Source organism: Epinephelus lanceolatus, chromosome 1 (assembly GCF_041903045.1).
Source record: "Epinephelus lanceolatus isolate andai-2023 chromosome 1, ASM4190304v1, whole genome shotgun sequence".
NCBI classification, from domain to species: Eukaryota; Metazoa; Chordata; class Actinopteri; order Perciformes; family Serranidae; genus Epinephelus; species Epinephelus lanceolatus.
This window is the reverse complement of record NC_135734.1, coordinates 46,322,406-46,336,349: the sequence shown is the minus strand read 5'-3', so window position 1 is coordinate 46,336,349 and position 13,944 is coordinate 46,322,406. Positions and strand designations below refer to the sequence as shown.

Genomic DNA, 13,944 nt, shown 5'->3' with positions numbered 1-13,944 from the left:
GGTGTGAAACTGTGGTCAACATTCAGCATGACCACATCGCTCTTCCAGGATGGACGGACGTACAATAATAAGTTCAATAGATCATGACACACTTATATTTATTACAGATTGTATCGCTGCTCTTCACTCTAACTGTAATTGGGCCAGCTGTTTTGGCATGACCTATAGTTCAGGTGTTAGAGGAAATGGAGTCAGACATGATGGCTGATAACAAGGACTACAGATTATTACAACTTTTTATTATTATTATTTTTCATTATATTTCATTACATTTACATGACTCTATCAGTAATACTAACAATGTCCTCACTGGAGTGATTGCCTTGGACCATGACCACACCACTAAAAGTAGGTCACACATGACAAACACAAGCAATCAGACGATCATAAAGGGTTATAAACAAAGAAAAGCAAAGGTCACCAGTAAGAAAAAATGTACCCAGATTCTCCAGTAAAATCCCCCACAGTTAACACACTGACTTCTTGGTCCACATTTGCAGTTCAGTCATGATTGTGTGTACTTTTAGTTTTCCTGTGTAATGAGTGATAATTTGTGACTTTACAGGTGTGTTTACTTCCGATTTAACTTCCAGTTAAAGTGGTTCAGATAAACTGGCTCACCTGATGGCCTTTTATTTTTATTTATTTATTTATTTATTTATTTTTAACAACTGTTATCGTCCCACAGGTCGGGTTTGTTAACCAGTTGGACCTATTTTTCATGATGTTGCCACAGTTTGAGTTCTCAGCAGCTAGAGTGGTAAGTATAATGTTATCAGCTTATCGTTAGCCAAAGCTACAAAACTAAAAGAGATGATTGTTTCTGTGATCAGATATTTATTGAGCAACCTGATCTCACAGAAATACGTGAAATGACCACAACCTCTTAACACCGCATTCTGTGGTGGCAGCACGTAATGGGTTGAAATTACGTGCTGCCACCACGAAAACAATGCCAATGTAAAGTCAATTAGGGTCCTCTCCCGTGGTGGACACACGGATTCCCTGATTCAATCACGTCACGTCAACCTCGTTTTCCTCAATGATATCTTTAACATTCCTGTATACACACAAAAACGCGGAAGTGTCCTTGATAACTCAACAGTATGACAGGTTAATGTCAAGGCCATAAAATAAAATAAATGTATTTTGCCAGCTTTTGATAGTGTAGGGCTTTAAGAGCATTGTGCTGTGGGCGGATGGGGTGCGTTCCACTACTGTTTTGTAGCTGCTGTCCGCCGTCTGTGGGCTTCATTCCATTTCAGATTGCCATCCCTCTGCCGTAACCGAATCCAAACGCCACTAATGAATAAATCAATAAATAAATAAGAAAAAAAATAAGGCTGAGCACGGAAGAACCAGAGAGGAAACACCATCACATGGAGCCGTCTGCCCCTGGCAACCCGGCCACCCTCCACTCCACCAGGGGAGAGTGGACCCCAAGCCAGCGCCACAGAACGAGCGGCTGCCCCGCTGGTTATACCTCCGACCGTGGCAGCTGTCACACAAACTGCTGCTGAAAATTATACATTTTGATACAGGTAGGCTATATACATATTGCAAAACTCTGTAAAAGTACACCAAAGCATATTTTCGTTTCCAAATATTTATTTGAAAACGAAACCACTCATACGGTCAATATAAAACATTTTGTTAGTAATAAAAAACAAATGCAATCTCAATGTGAGCCAGCCGGCGGGACTGTGGCTGAACCACTTCCAATGTTCATTCATTCATTCAATCATTCATTCATTCAATCGCGTGTTCAATGTGTTTGTGTGTGTGTGTGTGTGTGTCAGAGAGGAGTATCAATAAAAAAAGTAATTATTTCGGTGTTTATTTCTTTTATTCTTCCATTTTTTTAATTAAAATGCGTAATATAGCCAACAATATTATAGACCAAATGTTAATCTAATTATTATTGTAGAATGTATTTAGCAAATCACCACTCTCAACTGGAGACAGCAGCAAAAAAAAAAAAAAAAAGGCATTATAAAAAGCCGACAAATAGTGTTAATTAATTGACATGAGACATTGAAGAGGTTGTCTCCTATAGTCTGTAATTTTTTATATTTTTTTATCATAACTTCTCGGAAATTACTCAAAAGTAGAACATGCTAAAAGTAAATACAATAATAGGCTAAATAGTATCTAAGCAATAATAAAGTGTCTAAACAATAATAAATATTATCTAAGTTATCTATTAGGCTACCATTCCACTCTGTAAATAGATTTTAAAATTTCAATATGATTTTAATATTATTTTTGCTTATTCATTATTGTTATTATTGGTTTTACTTTTTAGTAGTATTGTATTGTCTGAGGAAGACTCATTTTAGTAACTATCTACAGTAAAAAAGAAAAAAACAAGCAAAGAAACAAACAAAACTCATTTTATACATGGGGCCTTCAAAGTGCTCTCTGAAACTACACCTGGCATGGCTTGTGTCCAAAAAATGAAAAAATCTAAACTTTGTCGTAGAGCTAAACCAAATACATCATTGGAAAGGTCTCAACCTGGAGAGTGACATATGTCAGTATGAAGATTCTACATGGCTCCTGCTTTCAGCCATTGACCTTTGAACCTTGACCTCAGTGCATGTTTGAGGGCTTATAACTCAGCAACTAAAGGGGGTACAGACATGGGACCAACTGTTATAGAGAGCTCTTGACCTCAGCTATCATGTGAGTGTAGTCAACAACTGTGGGTGCTGTCAGATATGGATAAAATATGGATAAAATTAATTTTCACCCATTTAGAAATTAGATATTTAAAATCTGATTTCACAAATGTGTTTACCATCCCCTTAAAGTCCACAGTGTACTCTCAATTCAGTATTTACAACTTACAAATCTGGGAAAAACACTTAGATTTTTAAAAAACTACAATTCCCTGGGACCGCGCCATGCAGTTTGATACATATCAGCAACATAGTTGTAGTTCTTCTGATTTGCAAAGTAGGGCTCTAAATAGGGTTGTAAAAAGATAGATCTACTGAATATATCTAATATCAAGTAAAGCCGAACAAGTTATTACACTCCAACTAGATGAACTATGGTAAGAAAAAGTAAAGATGTCGGCTAATTTTCGATATTTTAGCTAGTACACTAGAAACGGCGTTTTTGAGACAGTAGGTTCGTTTGCGGCTTGTAAAATAGGGTTGTAAAAAGCTAGATCTACTGAATAAATCTAATATCTAGTAAAGCCAAAGTAGTTATTACACTGCACCTAGATGAACTATGTTAAGAAAAAAAGCAAGGATATTGGCTAATCGTAGTTATTTTAGATAGTACTCTTAAAACGGCATTTTTGGGACGGTAGGTTTTTTTGCGGCTTGTAAAACAGGGTCGTAAAAAGATACATCTACTGAGTATATCAAATGTCTAGTAAAGCTGAACTAGTAATGACACTGCATCTAGATGAAATATGTTAAGAAAAAGTAGGCATGATGGTTCATTTCAGATATTTTAGCAAGTTCTCTAGAAACGGCGTTTTTGTGATTGAATATTTGAATAGGCTATAACAAATATCTAGAACAGCCGAACTATCACGTTATTATCATTATTATTATTATTGGTGGGAAATTATAACAGAGGAATATATTTGCCGTTTTAATATCAAGAACACTTCCGCATTTTTGTGTGTATACAGGAATGTTAAAGATATCATTGAGGAAAACGAGGTTGATGTGACGTGATTGAATCAGGGAATCCGTGTGTCCACCACGGGAGAGGACCCTAAATGACTTTACATTGGCATTGTTTTCGTGGTGGCAGCACGTAATTTCAACCCATTACGTGCTGCCACCACGGAATGCAGTGTTAAGAGGTCGTGGTCATTTCACGTATTTCTGTGAGATCAGGTTGTTATTGAGACATACAGCATCTAACCAGACAAACAAAGCAATAAGAGTTCAAACAGATAATACAGTAATATTAGGGTTATAAAACAGAACTACAAAAGGTGCAGAGGGCCACAATACATGGGATTTATACTTACGCGTCAAATCAGCGCTGTAGCCTGACAAGCACCTCCCCAGAAATGTAACTACACGTTGTTGTGACGCAGACCTCCGGTCTATGTTTGTAAACTGAAACCATTTCCCTCAGTGGAAACAAAGCTTTTATTTCCTTTAATTTCACAGATAAGAAAATAAATTGTGAAGACAATAAAGCCTCCATATAAATAGCATTTTAAGTCTTGTGTGTGATTTATCCTGGCTTCATATGAGCAGAGGAAATCTCTGCTAGCCACTTGGCTAATTTATACAATGTAAAATACCATAGGCTTGTGCTAATAACATTAGCATGTCATATTTGTTTGGAAAACATATTTAGTATAAGACAGTTGTTTTGGAGCCGAATCTTGTAATGTTAGCTGAGTTAAATGTTGCTGTTGTCCCTGGCTTCATATGAGTAGAGGAAATCTCCCCTAGCTGCTAAGCTAATTTATACAATGTAAAATGCCATAGGCTTGTGCTAATAATGTTAGCATGTTATATTTGTTTGGAAAACATGTTTAGTATAAGACAGTTGTTTTGTCAGTGAACCTTGTGAGTTGTTTCGGAGCCGAATCTTATAATGTTACCTGAGTTAAATGTTGCTGTTGTCCCTGGCTTCATATGAGTAGAGGAAATCTCCCCTAGCCGCTAAGCTAATTTATACAATGTAAAATGCCATAGGCTTGTGCTAAAAACATTAGCATGTTGTATTTGTGGGGAAAATGTGTCCAGATAAAGACAAGTGTTTGTCTGTGAATGCTGCGAGTTATAGTGAAGCTGATTTGTGTACTTGAGTTGGAAATCGTTGCTATTAAGTCATGTTTAATGTGTGTTTAATGTGTGTTTTGAATCAAGTAAAGTTTATAGAACTTCACAGAGACCCCGCCAGCAGCTAGTGTTTTATAGATGTAACTGCAGAGTGACACAGACACACCACTGCACATGTATAATTGCTCACAATGGAGTAGGCCACGTGCGTAGGCTACAGTGTAGGCTCTGCATAGAGCTGACACACAAGTATAAATCCTGCTTTAGAAAACATTTAGATGAGTATGAAACGATTACTTGTAAGTTAATATTACTCTCAGTAGCACTAGCAATGCAGTAGAAAGCTTTAAGTGAAAATTTGTACAAGGAGGAAGTATTTACCCTCTAAAAGCTCTAATGCTGCACCTCATATGGTTACTTTAAACCAAATTTAATTTGAGGTTGTCTTGTTCCTTTGAGCTTATTCACAGTCTGTTATTATCATAATCCTCCAAAAGAAAAGAAGAAGCCAAAGAGACAAAGACAACACAGGACCAGAGTGAAACCTCTTTGATCCTCTTGTTAATCTTCAGTGATGACATGTTGATGAGCTAGGATTAATAATGTACATATTGTACTTTTGAAAACAGCAAAACTGGTTTCACCTTTTTTTTTATTATCTTTGTATTGTTTTTTTGTTTTTTTGGTCTGGGAACATTTCCATGTAACCAGAGACCAGCAGTAAAGGCGGCAAGCTGAAGTAACACCTTGTTTTGATTCAAAGCCATGTATTATGTTTTAGAGAGCATCGGTTGATTTGTGTTGTAAATGTGTCGCATGACTGACTTACCCGATGTGGATCTGAAAAAGACGAGCGTAAAGGGAGGCAGGTGTGTCAGCAGCTGGGGAGGATTTGGAAATGTGGGCAGGGGGGATGTTAGAGTCAGGTGACCAGGATTGTTGGGACAGAAGGAGCATGACAAGTCTGGGAAATTCCTCAGGAATGCGTGGGTCGGGGGGAGGTGAGAGGTGGCTGGAGACAGGGACAAAAGGCAAAATTAACACAACTGAGGCAGCTGTGGCGACAGAATTGTCCTTTATTAGCTCTTAAAACACAGCATCAGAAATATATTGTTTCAGTTCAGGCAACACAGCGGTGCGTTTTTAGCACTGTCGCCTCACAGAAAGAGGATCCGAACTCAGGGCGAGGGATGTGTGGAGTTTACATGTTGTCCCTTGTCCCCTGCATCCGAAAAAGTGCAAGCTCACCGTTCAGCGTGCTTGTGCTGCTGCTGCGCTCAAAGTTTAAACTAGCTGAATGCTGCGCTGTGTTCACTTATTTCAGTGGCAAGCACAGCTTTAATCGTGTTGTCAAAGCAGCAACCTCCAGGGCTGAAAAATGAAGCTGATGCGGAAGTGCCAAAAACCTGCAGTTCCCCTAGTGGCCACTTGAGGCTGGCCCTAAAACAGAGTCAATCATGTTAAATGCCCAACTTAAGAGCAGAAATAAACATGTTTATATCCTGATACTAAATGGTTTTGGTCTCTATAGCTAATTTTTCTCCTTTAATTCATATCTAACTCACACAATTTATGACTCACTTGTTTAAATGTTACTAAGGCTTAAAGTTATGCACAATAAAGGGCATGGCCATGTTAAGTGACAGCTGGGTACCATGACAACTTTGGTTATGTTGGTTAACCACGACATGACCACAGACTCACAGAGAATAGCCGTAGCCGTAGCTGTCGCTATTTTAGTTTGTTTTCAGTTCATGAAAGGAAACTGTGACTTTATAGTCCCCTTAAAAAAGTCATGTTCTGTATTTGGTTGTACTAAAAGACCCTCAAAGGCAGTGATAATCAAGTGTCACCCTACATACACTTCAAAAAACTGAAGGGCCCGAATTAATGCCAGAGTCTCCTTCTCAACAGCTGAATAGTTCAATTGGTGATATTTGAACTTACGCGAGAAGAAACAGACTGGATGGTCAATACTCCCTTCATCCTCCTGTGGAAGTACTGCTCCTGCACCAACTCTGCTGGCATCCACCTGAATCTTGAAGGGTTTTTCAAAGTGAGGAGCTGCAAGCACAGGAGAGCAACAGAAGGTTTTTCACAGCAACAAAAGCAGCTTGACACTGGGGAGACCACTCAAATACAGCTTTCTTGCTCAAAAGGTTAGTTAGTGGAGCTACCACAGTGGAGAAGTTTTGACAAAAACAGTGAAAAAACCCACCAACCCCAAAAACCTCCCCAGCTCTCTTTTTGTTGTTGGCACAGGGTACCTGTCAATGGCTTCCACTTTAGCCCTCACTGGACATACCTGCCCATGGCCCACAACTTTACCCAGGTATGTCACACTGGCCTTGGCAAATTCACATTTTGACAAATTAACTGTCAAATTGGCCTCCACTAGGCGATCAAACAGAGCCTTGAGGCATTGAACATGGCATTCCCAGGAGTCGCTGTACACAACAACGACGATAGAAACGTTGTTTAATGGGTGTCACATCCCCAACATCTATGTCATGCTGGATAAGGTGAGTGCGTGACGGGGTGTCTGAAAACAGAGGAATGTGGGAATTAATCAACTGAATCAAGTCTGTTTGTTGAGGACCTGACAAATAACTCAACTGAGCCTCCAAGTTGGTTAAATAAGCTGCGTTACTTAGTTTCCCCATAACACTCTCTTCTGATGGAACCACAAAGTCTTCAGATGACATACTAGCCAACCTTGCAACAGCCAAGACAACTTTGGACTCACCCTCTTGCAGTGATGCAGCACTACCCCCCTTCACAGCCCCAACATCTGCCTGCCCAGCATAATATGGCTTCAGTAGATTTATATGACACCAGTGAACTTTCTTTCTCCTTTCAGGTGTATGGATAAGGTAGTCACACTCAGACATCATGCTCTTAACTGTGTATGGTCCATGAAACTTTGCCTGAAAAGGAGAGCCTACAATTGGCAGCAGTGCCAAAACTTGATCACCTGGCTGAAACTGGTGAGCTTTAGCCTTCTGATCAAAAAGATCCTTCATTTTCTCCTGAGCCACACCAAGCTTGGGGTCTGCCCATTGGTCCGACAGCCCATTATTCCGACATCCCATTGGTCCGACCATATTAAACCCATTGTTCCGAAGTCCCGTTGTTCCGAAATCATCATGATACCCTGTGGTTAAGGTCTGGTTAGGTTTAGGCTCAAAAACCACTTGGTTAGGGTTAGGAAAAGATCATAGTGTGGGTTAAAATGAAAAAGAAAGTGGCAAACACATAAGCCGTGAGCCTGCTTCGCCTCAAGCCTTTCCCAGCTGACCCAGAGCCGGACGCAGAGCCGCCGGGAGCCGTTCAGCACTGCGGAGAGCTCCCCACACAACCCCGACCCCAGAGGTAATAACAGGAGGTTATGGTGTTTCATTCTCTCCTCTCTATGACACTTGTATCTCGACCAGCAGCCTACTTTTGTTGCGTTTGCTGATCCTCTATGGTACACAAATACAGTATAGCCTAGTATAATCACATATCGGAACAATGGGACGTCGGACCAATGGGCTGTCGGAACAATGGGCTGTCGGACCAATGACATGGAGCCCCAAGCATCTTCCGGGCAGTTGTACAAGCAGTATACAAACGGCAACGAAAGTCATTCACATAAGTCAGAATGTTGTCCGGAGGATCAACACTTTTCTAGTGATCACTTAAAACTGCCAAAGGACCACGGACTTTGTGACCAAAAACCAACTCATTGGGGCTAAAACCTGTACTCTCTTGGCAAACCTCTCGCACTGCGAGCAACAGCCAGGGAAGACCGTCCTCCCAATCATGGGACAGCTCTGTACAATAAGACCTCAGCATTGACTTCAAAGTTTGGTGAAACCTCTCCAGAGCTCCTTGAGACTCTGGATGATAAGCACTTGAGATATTATGTTGCATCTGAAGTTGCTTCAGCACCTGAGCAAAAGTTCGAAACATAAAGTTACTTCCCTGATCTGTTTGTATGACCTTCGGAATGCCAAAAGTGGAGATGAAACTAGTCAGAGCTTTTATCACAGGCTTAACCTTAATAGAGTGTAGAGGAAATGCTGCTGGGTATCTAGTACTCTTGCACATAACAGTCAACAGGTAACAGTTGCCATTTTTACTCTTTGGCAGTGGACCCACACAATCCACAAGCAGGTGCTCAAATGGGTTCTCTACTACTGTAATTGGACACAATGGAGCTGGCTCTGGTTGTGCTTGCCAGTCAGTTGACATGTGTGACACATTTTACAATATGCTGACACGTCACACTTCAACAGAGGCCAAAAGAAATGACGAAGAACACGATCATAGGTCTTCTTCACTCCAAGTGCCCAGCCACACCATCATGTGACATGCGCAACACCAACTGCCTGAATGCAGCTGGCACCACAACCTGAGTCATGGTCCACTTCCACATTGTCAACAACATGAGACCATTTCCTCAGCAGCACACCCTCTTGGAGAAAGTAGCAATTTTTCAGCTCCCCTGCCTTGCTCACGGGGCAAACCATGTCAAACAGAGGTGTTAAAGTGGGGTCTACTGCCTGCTCTGAAATGAGCTCCTCTCTACTGATGGATGGCAAAGGGCAAGGGCACAGCAAAGGCTTATCCTGGACTTTCTCAGGCAGCTCGCCCTGAGAACACAACTCTGAGGAATCAGCTTGTGCTGACTCCCCACTGTTCTCTGAACTAGCCTTGTTCATTGCTCGAGTCACAGCACACACAGTGAAAACATTTGGATGTTGTCTTGCACACTGACCCAGCTCATCAAAACACCTACCGAAGATGGCCACGGCCAAAATGCCAAACTCAAGGTTTCAGAATGGGAGTCCACAAACCAGTGGGTGACATCATGGTCACTACGTCTGTTATACAGTCTATGGTTGTGAATATGTGGCATCATATGTCTTGCAAAAAGATATACATTTCTTTTCTTTTCTTTTCTTTTCTTCAAGTCATCTTTCCTGTGTACACATGGTGAGTGTTTGATATCCAATAGATTGATTTTTTTTAATGGTAGCTGTGTTGTGTTAGCAGAACTTAGGAAGAAACAGCTCTCAGCCATCCTGATAGGAAAACACTGCCACAGTCCAAGAGACAAAAATTAAAAATTAAAAACTTTCAGTCTCCCTCTGCCTGACAAACACCAGCCAGCATCCAAGATGCAGCTCTCTGTGCAGACTGCAGACTGTAGCACCATGAGGGGAGGTGTTGTGTTTGCACAGCCGCTGTCAGAGCCGTTGGACGGGAGGTCACGTGACAGGAAAAGCGACTAACATCTACATTTTAGACTTCCTGAAGGAGGCAGAGAGACAGAGAGAATAAATGCAAGGCTGTGTACACACACAGCTGGATCTTGTCACACTTTTTTGTTTACCCTACCTTTGCTTTGTGTCCGCAAGCAATGATTCTTTTGCTTCTCGCTGTGGTGAAGTCTTTCTCATAAAACTCTAATAAAGACAAAAGTGAACTAAATAAAAAAGCGCTGGAGAGACAGTGAGGAAAAGTGAGAGGAGAAAAGGCGAGACAATAAGTGTGTTTATTCCCAGAGGACAGAGATACACACACAGACTTTAGATACAGAGAGTACAGGCTGCTGCAACTCCCAGTGAAACTACATTTAGAGAGCATCTCACTTTCATAATGTCAAGTATTTCCTGTCAAAACACAGTATCAGTGTGAGGCACGTACACATAAAAAATAGGATATCATTCACAGAGAGGAAAGCAGTTTGGGTTGATGGGGTTGTTTAAAAGCTTGTGATGGTTCTCTGCAGTTTGATGCACAGTGCTAAACATTTACTGCTGCACAGGAGACAAAGGTGCACTTCTGAGGGACAACAGCAACATTTAACTCAGGTAACGGCACAAAATTCGGCTCATTATAACTCACAAGGTTCACTGAAAAAAAACTGTCTTATACTAAACATGTTTTCCAAACAAATATAACATGCTAACGTTATTAGCACAAGCCTATCGTATTTTACATTGTATAAATTAGCCAAGTGGCTAGCGGACTTTTCCTCTGCTCATATGAAGCCAGGATAAATCACACACAAGACTTGAAATGCTATTTTTGTGGAGGCTTTATTGTCTTCACAATTTATTGTTTCTCATCAGTGAAATTAAAATAAATAAAAGCTTTGTTTACACTGAGGGAAATGGTTTCAGCTTACAGAAATCAACAGGAGGTCTGCGTCACCAAGACGAGTAGTTACATTTCAGGGGAGGTGCATGTCAGGTTACGGCATAGGCTCTATGTTGATAGAGAGCTTACACTGTAAGTATGGCGTTGATTCTGTGCATTAATTCCAATGTAATCTTGTCCCCTGAAACAATTATTGATTCATCAGAGGAGGGGGGGTGGCTCGGTTGTGACTCCAAAGGCTTAGTTTTCACTCTTGTCGTTCCTCTAAGGTGTTTACGGTTGACCAAATTTTAAATGCGACGCATAATAAAGTGATTTTATTTAAACATCACTATGTTAGGCTCAGATTTGATAATGTTTGCTTCCTGACAGAAGCATTTGTTGCACATGATGCGTCCAAGGACCGTTGGAAATTTGAAAATCCAGTGATAATTTCTGTTTTTACAGTTTATAGCAGTGATAAATGGTGCAGTTTTTTCTTAAACATGCCTTCCTGGTGGATTGGAGGGCGTGTTTTTGAAAGAAAAAAAAATCTGCGGTAAAATAAATACAGAATACAACCCTTTAAATTTGTATGCCCCTCCCCTAAGCCAAAATAAAAAGCACAAGTCTCTCCTCAGTGCTTAAAAAGTCATTTGTCATTCCGCCACCTTTTTGCACCTCCCCCTCATAAATAACAAACACTCCCTACCATGGTAGAAAGAGTGAGAAAGTCAGAGTAGGGAGGGGTAAATGGGTCAAATACACAGCAGACTTTCACCCAGGAGACGACTGTTCAGTTCCTGTGTGAAACCAAAAGTCAAACAAAGTTTTTTCAGCCATGTAACATCTCATCTACTACTCTGACAAATGCAGCAATTTTAACCCACACCATAATCATTTTTCTGAACATTATCAAGTAGTTTTGTTGCCTAAAGCTGAGGTAGTTTTGGTGGCGAAATCTACATTTCCTGTGGTGACAAAATTTTATTTTGAGATATGCTGTAGAATGTAACAAGCTAAAATTGACATGAAACTGACACTTTAAAAACAGGTGCACCTGGAACATCATAGTTTGAAGCGTAGGCACACTGACCAAGCTGCAGTGAGCTGGGAGTGAGAACTATTGAACATTTCAAGGCAAGCATTTGCTTATATATTGGCCAGTAACACCTGCATGTTAATGAAGCTAATTACAGGCTACATGCTAAAATCAGTGATTGAGTTTTTAATATCACTGTTTGATACAACTACCGTCCATCCCTTTCTGTTACCATTGACATTTCTGATCAATGGTTCCATGGTTCCATGCAACTTTTAAGTATCCTCTCCCGTGTTTTGGTAAAAATTAATCTAAAATACAAGGGCACCCGGTGAGCGTAGGCCGTCGCCAAAGCTGGACACCGTATCTCGCAATGATAACAAAAGTGAAAAATAATTTGTGCATTTACCCCGTGATTTGGATCCACTCCAAACATTTAATAGCTTTATCTGCAAACAAACGAATAAATTGAAATTGAAAATTAAATTGAAAACATAACTTCCTGGGCGGAAATAATAATGGCATGAAGTGGTGAAACCCTACAGAAGAGAGGAAACACATACATGTACAGGGAACTAGGGCTTATGCCCTCCATACGCAAGAAGACTTTGAAAAGACTTTTAAAAGACTAAAGTCTCTTAGCTTCTCACATCTGAAGATAATGTGAGTTTTAAGTCACACACTAGGATTTTGCAGAGACTGGGGATCTTGCAGGGTCAGTATTTACAAGACAACTAGAATCCTTTTGAGATTATTTCCCATCCTGCTCCTGGTAAAAAATATTACACCAAACTCCCTTGAAGAAATATGAAATAATAACAATTCCTTAAATGTCTGCAAAAACACAACACTAGAAAACACAAGATAAAAGTTGTCATGTGTCGACAGAATTCTTGTCAATTCGGCAAAAATATTCTGTCCTTACAAAGTACACGCTGTTGTACGCAGAATGACATACTACTTCTTCATATCATTACGTCCTGAACTTTGACCCTCTTGTTCATATATCCATTACTTTGGAGATAAAACAAGACAATATTTACTGAGCTCGCCACAGACAGAGGTCGACCCAGGAATGTTTGTGCCCTTTTCCATCCATCCATTTTCATCTGCTTATCCGGGGCCGGGTGACAGGGGCAGCAGGCCAAGCAAAGCACACAAGACATCCCTCTCCCCAGCAGTGCTTTCCAGCTCCTCTTGGAGGACCCTGAGGTGTTCCCAGGCCAGATGAGATATGTAATCTCTCCAGCATGTTCTGGGTCTGCCCCGGGGCCTCCTCCCAGTGGGATGTGCCCGGAACACCTCTAACAGGAGGTGCCCAGGAGGCATCCTGATAAGATGCCCGAACCACCTCAACTGACCCCTTTCAGTTCAAAGGACCACCTCTAAAGCCCCTTTTACACTGCCAGATTTTCCGCGAATGTTGGGCTGTTTGCCGGCAAGCTGAGAGCATCTATACACACAGAGGTGGAATGGCAAGTTGATCCGAGCTGCCCAATGTTCCACCTCGTAGGGTAGTCGTATTGGCGGAACCCTTTTAGTTTAAACAGATCGAGGCGGCCTTCCGCCACAGGAGGGGCTGTTGAAGACTTGTGGGAGGGACTGTTGATGACGCCGCACGTGCGAGCCACTGATGGTGGATAAAGAGGAAACAGCTGATAGCAGGAATTAGTGAGCAGCTAGTAGCAAGAGGGAAACACAAACCTGACGAACACTGTAAAGATGAGCAACTGGGGAGACAAGGAATTGTGCGCCCTCTTTGCTCTCGCAAATGAAGAGGCCATTAACCATCAGATGACGGGGACGGTGAAGAACGGGCCGACTTATGAGAGAATCACTGAAGGACTGACCAGCCGCGGCTTCCCTCCCACTTCACTGTTTACGTCACATGCTGAGCTACACGTTTTGTTACTTGCTCACGCCCCCCATTGCCCCGAAAAAGGCACATTCTGTATAAACAAAAGTAGGTAGGCGGCATTTTGCTGCACTCCCCGATTTCGTTTT

The 13,944-nt window shown here is 41.2% G+C and overlaps 1 long non-coding RNA gene across 1 annotated transcript; it reads left to right on the top strand.

Moving 5' to 3' along the window:
• Nucleotides 1-460: 460 nt before the first annotated feature.
• On the top strand, nucleotides 461-10,600 carry LOC144464684 (uncharacterized). Its single transcript, XR_013492347.1, has 3 exons — nucleotides 461-565; nucleotides 689-760; nucleotides 9,898-10,600. It is a non-coding gene; the product is annotated as an uncharacterized LOC144464684 (long non-coding RNA).
• Nucleotides 10,601-13,944: the final 3,344 nt, after the last annotated feature.